The following is a 7,448-nucleotide window of genomic DNA, read 5'->3' as shown; positions in this document are numbered from 1 at the left end:
ACATGTTACAGACATGTAACCTGAATTTCCTTGGTTGCAACAGCCTAAATATACAAACAAGGTCAGTACATAGTAATAACTCAAATGTTACTCACATCCTTTTCTACACCTTGATCACAAAACATTTAAGAAAGGGGAATGGAGAATTCTTCAAAGGAAAAACTAAATACCCTTAGAAAAAAATATTTTCCTACACTGGCATTTTATAATCAGCCAATAAAAAGGCCAGTGTACCAAATGATCACCCTAAGAGAATCCCACCATTTGACCTGCTCCCTTCACCCCAGCAAGGGCTTTCAATTTGCTTTCTTAGTGGATTTTTCCCACTTACAAAAAGAACAGAGACGAGACAATTAAGAAAACCCCACAATATCAAAGGTAACAAACATGATGCAGGATACAGAAAAAAAAAAACCTTTCTAAAAAAGCATTTGAAAATTAAAAATGGGGCACTTGGGTGGTTCAGTCAATTAAGCATCTGCCTTCTGCTCGGGTCATAATCCCAGAGTCCTGGGATTAAGCCTCACATCGGGCTCCCTGCTCAATGGGGAGTCTGCTTCTCCCTCTGCCCTTCCCCCCTGCTTGTGCTCTCTCTCTCTCTCTCTCTCTCTCTCTCTCTCACTCGCTCTCTCTCTCAAATAAATAAAGTCTTTAAAAAAAAAAAAGAAAATTAAAAATACAGGACACCTGGCTGGCTCAGTTGGTGGAGTATGCGACTCTTGATCTCAGGCCATGAGTTCAAGGTCCACATTGGGCACAGAGATTACTAAAAAAAGAAGAAGAATAAAATTAAAAATATAATCACTGAAACAAAAAATCCAAAAAAGGATCAGGAGAACATTGAAGATACCTCCCAGAACATCAAACAAGAAGACAAAGAGATGGAAAACTGGGGGGGAAAGGTAGGAAACTTAACAAACATCAAACAGAAATCCATTTCAGCTAGAGTGCCAGAGACTATAGAACAAAAATGAAGGAGAAAAAGTTATAGACAAAATCCAAGAACATTTATCTGATCTGAAGAATATAAATCTCCAGGTTGAACTATCCAGCCCAATGAATGAAAAAACGCCTATAACAAGGACATGATTATGAAACAGAGTACTGAGAATAAAGATCATAAAAGCGGGGCGCCTGGGTGGCTCAGATGGTTAAGCGTCTGTCTTCGGCTCAGGTCATGATCCTGGGGTCCTGGGATCGAGCCCCACGTCTGGCTCTTGGCTCGGCGGGGAGCCTGCTTCTCCCTCTCCCTCTGCCTCTCCCCTGCTCATGCTCTCTCTCTCTCTCTGTATCTCTCTGTCTCAAATGAATAAATAAAATCTTAAAAAAAAAAAAAAAAGATCATAAAAGCTTCCAAAGAGGAGAAAACTGATTGCATCAAAATGAAGGGGAAACAAACAAACCATTAAAAAAGGGGGGGCGGTGAACAATAACTTCAGGCTTTTCAACTGCATCACTCAATTCTAGAATGCAATGGAATATTACCTCCAACATTCTGAAGTGAAATTGTGTTTCACTAAGAATTTTATATCCAACCATCAATACAGTGTGAGGGTAGAATAAAGACATTTTCAGAGATTCAAGGTCTCAAAAATTTACATCTTATGTACCCTTTCTGAGGAAATTACTATTTCAGAGATACGAGAGTCAACCGAGAAAGAAGACAAAGAACCTGGGAAATGGGAGAGCTAAGCTAGAGGATGAGAGGAAGTCCTAGAGTGACAACCATGCCTCAAAGCTTAGGGAGCAGCCAGCCCTGATTAGATCAAAGGGCAGAGGGACAGAGGGTGGTTACACTTGTGGTGAGCATAGTATAATGGATAGACTTTTCAAATCACCCTGCTCTATACCTGACGTAACACTGTGTGTCAACTATACTTCAGTATGAAAAAAAAAAAAGAGGACAGGGATTTTTTTTGAGAAAAAAACAACTGATAAATTGTTTCATGGTTTTGTGTTTGTAGGTTTGAAAAAATATATTGCTAGCCATTTGACATTTGAAAATCTTTATATTCATAATTATGTAATTATTGACTAATGAATTAATCAAAACATTTTTGCCTTATGATGTTTTTGCCAAAAAGTCTTGCTACGTGACCTTTAAAGATTTTGATAAAACCATAGTGGGAGGAGGTGAGGAAGCGGAGGAGGTGGTAGTTGAATGAAAAGCTAAATCCTCAACTACCATAACAGGATGCCAATAGACTATGTTTTCAGTTGATAAATCAAAAAAGAGCTGAATGACAAAGACGTAAATGAGAGAACTAAAACCATAAAAATCCTAGGAAAGAACACAGGCAGTAATTTCTCTGACACTGGCCATAGCAACATTTTTCTAGATATGTCTCCTAAGGCAAGGGAAACAAAATAAAAAATAAACTAGTGAGACTACATCAGAATAAAATGCTTTTGCACAACAAAGGAAACCATCAACAAAACAAAAAGCTCTCAAAAATGGGAGAATGGGAGAAGATATTTGCAAGTGATATATCTGATAAGGGGTTAATATCCAAAATATATAAAGAACTTATACATCTCAACACCAAAAAAACAAACAATCCAATTAAAAAGTGGGCAGAGAACCTGAACAGACATTTTTTCAAAGACACCCAGATGGCCAACAGACACATGAAAAGATGCTCAACATAACTAGTCATCAGGGAAATACAAATCGAAACCACAATGGGACATCACCTTACACCTGTCAGAGTGGCTAAAATAAAAAACACAAGAAACAACAATTGTTGACGAGCAAGTGGAGAAATAGGAACCCTCTGGCACTTTTGGTGAGAATGCGAATTGGTGCAGCCACTGTGGAAAAGAGTATGGAGTTTCCTCAAAAAATTAAAAATAGAAATACCATACAATGCAATAATACCATTCCTTTGGTATTTACCCAAAGGAAATAAAAGCACTAATTAGAAAAGATATATGCACCCTTATATTTATTGTAGCAGTATTTACGGTAGCCAAGATATGGAACCAACTTAAGGAAGATGTGGTGTATATATATATATATACACCTTAAAAGGATGAGATTGTGCCATTTGGGACAGCAAGGAATGGCCCTAGCAGGTCTTATGCTAAGTGAAATAGGTCATACTGAGAAAGACAAATACCATGCGATTTCACTCAAAATGGAATCTAAAAAACCCAAACAAATGAATAAACAAAAGCAGAATCAGACCTATAAATACAGAGAAAAAACTGATGGTAACCAAGGGGAGTGGGAGATACAGGCTTCCGGTTATGGAATGAACAAGCCACGGGAATAAAAGGCACAACATAAGGAATATAGTCGATGATATTGTCCTGGCTTGTATGGTGACAGATGGCAGCTACACTTGGGAGCATAGCATAATGTGTAAATTTGTTGGATCACTATGTTATACACCTGAAACTAATGTAACATTGTGTGCCAGCTATACTCAAAAGAAGAGAAGAAATAGTTGAATGAACAAATTATTTAAACACAAAGAGGTAAATAATAGATAAAACAGCTAGATGTTGAAAGTGGTGACCTCTCAAGAGCAGTATGGGTAGGAGATAGAGGAGAGGTCATTCTGTATCCTTATGTGTCTTCTGGAATACTTTATTTTTTAGTACCATGTACCTATATGACTTTCATGGAAAACAATTAAATAAAAAATATTTACATACATTCTTCAGGTAGAATTGGAATTGATGGCTCAAAAGGCCTAACGCTTTTAAGGTTTTTGCTATATACTGTAAAATTGTCTCCCAGAAGTTGTAATCACTTATATGGACTCCAGCCTATATGACAAGTATCCATTTCTCTAGATCTTTGCCAAACTAAATTATTTTAAAAAAATCTTTGCCAGTTGGGCAGGAGAAAAAGAAAGTCTAGCCATTGTTTGAAGTACATTTTCTTTAAGTGGGTCCTACTTACAGTTGAGGCTAAATGGCATTCTCTCAGTTTGCCTTCTGGTGAGTTCCTGGATTATTACTTAATGAAATTATTAATCTGCTATATGAGCATTTATCTTAACATCTAGACTCTAGATCTAGAGGGACAACAAAAGCTATCTTTGTTGTGAAAGTATCGGAAAACATAACATATTCCAAACTGAATTATTTATCTGCTTGTCCAAACAAGTGCCTCCCCGTGATTCCCTATTTCCATTAACGTCCTTAGTAATTTTGGAGCCTTTTCTCCATATTTAGTCAGTCATACAATTAATCAACTTTGACACTACATAGACTCTTCTACCTGCTGCCTCCTTTCCATACCCACACTCTTTTGAAAACATGTTTTTTTATTTTAAGTTTTTATTTTAATTCCAGTTAGCTAACATACAGTGTTGTATCAGTTTCAGGTATACAATATAGAGATTCAAGACTTCCATACGTCACCCAGCGCTCACCATGGCAAGTCCATGCCCACTCTTGCCACTTAAATGTTGCTTTTGCTTTCAGGAGAATTTTGATAGATATTTCCAAATTACTCTTCCAAAATATTTTATATAAACGTAGGTTTCCACCAGTAGTAGAAAAGAACACCTGTGTCCTCAAAATGTCAACATTTGGTATTAACAAACTCTTTGATCTTTATCAATCCAACAGGTGAAAAATAGGTGATACCTCACTGTTATTTTGATTTATATTATTTATGTATGTGGTTATAATGTATGATTTCTGCCTAGACCTTCATTACTAGCATTAGGTCAGTCACATAGACGGGCTCAGTGCCAGAGGGCTAGCAAAGCCCAGATTTTACTTTATAGCCTTTATGATGGAAGGAAGGAGCTGGAATGGATGTGGAAGCCTCATTTCTTTTTCTTTTTGACTTTTGGGTTTTATGTTGTCCTCTTCGCTCAGATTAAAATTTCACCCATGATTTTTAAAAAACTTTTTATTATAAAAGCATTCAAATATACAAAGGTAGGGAGAATAGAATAATGGACTTTCATGTATCTATCCTACAGCTTAACATTATTAAATTCTATATTTTTGTTTCATCTATCCATACCTAATTATTTTTCTGAAGTTTTCTAAAAAAAAAAACTCAGGTATCATGTTATTTTACTCATGAATATTTAGTTTCTCGAACAAGGATTTTTTATTGATGTATATCATGTATACCTTAAAATTTATGGCTCAACTAATTTTCACAAAGTGAAAACACATAACTACATCTCATGTCAAGAAATAGAACATTACCAATACTCCAGAAGCCCCTTTTTTTCCTTTCCAGATTACTGCTGTAGGTGAAGAAAAGGTTTTCCTCGACCCTCTTAGGGACCCTAAAACTTACAAAGGCAGATTAACAGGAGAAAAGCATACACATTTATTTAATATAAGTTTTGCATAAGAACCTTCATCAGGAAGTGAAGACCCCCCCCCAAAAAAGAGCTGTGTATTTTTATGCTAGGTTTGATGATGAGTGGACAGTTATGGGGGAGTATGATAGGTTAAAGAGTGTGAGGTAATTACAGTAAACTGGGGAAACTTAGCAAGGCCTGTTTGTTAGGATTCTTCCTGACATCTCTTTGTCTTCCAAGATAAGGATGAGTCTTTCCTCTGGGTATATAGGGACGGCACCTCTCACAGGAGTTTTATGACCCGTTTCAGAGAAGAAGGGGTAATGATGAGGAAGGGAGGTCAGAGTGACCCTCCTGCTCTGTCTTTTCTCAAACTCTTTCAGCTTAAAATATTCAACATGCCAAGATGCCATCTTTGGGGATAGTGTGTCCTAAACCCCACCACTACCGCACCCCTGTAGTTAACCACTATCAGCTTCATTGTGTTTTGCCTGTTTTTGAACTTTATAGACACAGAATTACATTACAAACTTTATATCTGTAAATAGTGTATTGTTTGGCATCTGGCTTACTTCCCTCAACATCATGCTTCTAAGATTCAACCATGTCTCCAATAGCAGCAGTCGGTGCTCATCACTACAGAGTATTTCATTTAGTTTTAGGATTTTTGAAGAAAGTCAGAGTGCAAGGCTCAAGGATGCTACCTTGTAAACCATCAGTTTTTATTCTCTTCTCATCCTTTCTCCTACCAAATACTTGCCAGGACTGTGAAGAATAGATCAAGATACATAGAGCTGGAAGGATCGAGGAAATAATCAGTCTCTTAACAACGGAGATTTTATGTAGGTCGCTATGAGCTAACTTGAAAAAACAGTGCTGCTGAGTGGTGAAGAATAAATGCTCTTCTAATCAGAGAGAGATGCCAACTCCTTCTGGGCACCATTCACATGGATGAGTTTGCTTTGGTGCCCTCCAGCTTGGAATGTCTACTGGTTTTCCTCCTTGCACTCCTGACACATTGAGGGGAAGGTGGGTGGGGCTGTGCACACCCTCGTTCAGGGGCCTTGGAAAAGCCCAATGCCAATGTATTACAGCAGGTGGCAGCCTTTCCCCAGGAGACGGAAGAGCTAGGCTTCCCCACGGAAACTTCGTTTGGTTTTATAGCTTTTCTTTGATATGAGGGTCAGGTGATTTATCTGGAACCTGAAGTTCAGATTGGCTTTATAACAGAGAAGAGAAGCAAGGACCCTGGAACCTGGAAAAGGCGTTGTGAGCTCACCTCTGGGCGAGCCACTGGCTTCGAGTTAGTCAGTGGCTGCCCTCTGGGAGCCAGCTCAAGTTCTGACTCAACACCAGGGATGGGAGAAGGCTGTCAGCCTGAGGCCCAGAAGGGGCCTATGAGCCGGAGTCCACAGGGAAGCACAGAACTGACCCAACGACACAGAATCAGAGCGGATCAAGAATTACCCTGCTGTGGACTGTGAGGGAGAGTAGCTGACAGCAGAGATACCCCTTTTTCATTCCAGATCTGTAAAGCAGCTATTCATTCATTCCTTCATTTTATTTTTTTTATTTTTTTAAATATTTTATTTATTTGACAGAGAGAGGTGCAGCAAGAGAGGGAACACAAGCAGAGGGAGTGGGAGAGGGAGAAGCAGGCTCCCCGCCAAGCAGGGAGCCCGATGCGGGGCTCGATCCCAGGACCCTGGCATCATGACCTGAGCCGAAGGCAGACGCTTAACGACTGAGCCACCCAGGCACCCCCATTCCTTCATTTTAAAGTAAGCTCTATGCTCAGCATGGGGCTTGATGAAACAGCCTTTAAACTAAACTGCCAAATGTTTTTTTTTAAAAAAAGGTTATTGAGTTCTTCTCATGCAAGTTTACAAAACGCATATGGAAGGGCGCCTGGGTGGCTCAGTTGGTTGGGCATTGGAATCTTGATTTCAGCCTGGGTTCTGGTCTTGGGGCTGGTGGGATCGGCCTGCCTCAGGCTCCGAGCTTGGCGGGGAATCTGCTTCTCTCCCTCTCCCTTTGCCCCTCCCCTCCGTCCATGCTCTCGCTCTAAAATAAATAAATCTTTAAAACAAAAACAAAAAACCCAAAGTGCTTATAGAAAGCCAGACTTGGTGGAGAAGCTTGACACTGGAAATACATCCAGTTTGT

Source organism: Halichoerus grypus, chromosome 10 (assembly GCF_964656455.1).
Source record: "Halichoerus grypus chromosome 10, mHalGry1.hap1.1, whole genome shotgun sequence".
In the NCBI taxonomy this organism is placed as follows: Eukaryota; Metazoa; Chordata; class Mammalia; order Carnivora; family Phocidae; genus Halichoerus; species Halichoerus grypus.
Note: the sequence above shows the minus strand (reverse complement) of the source record.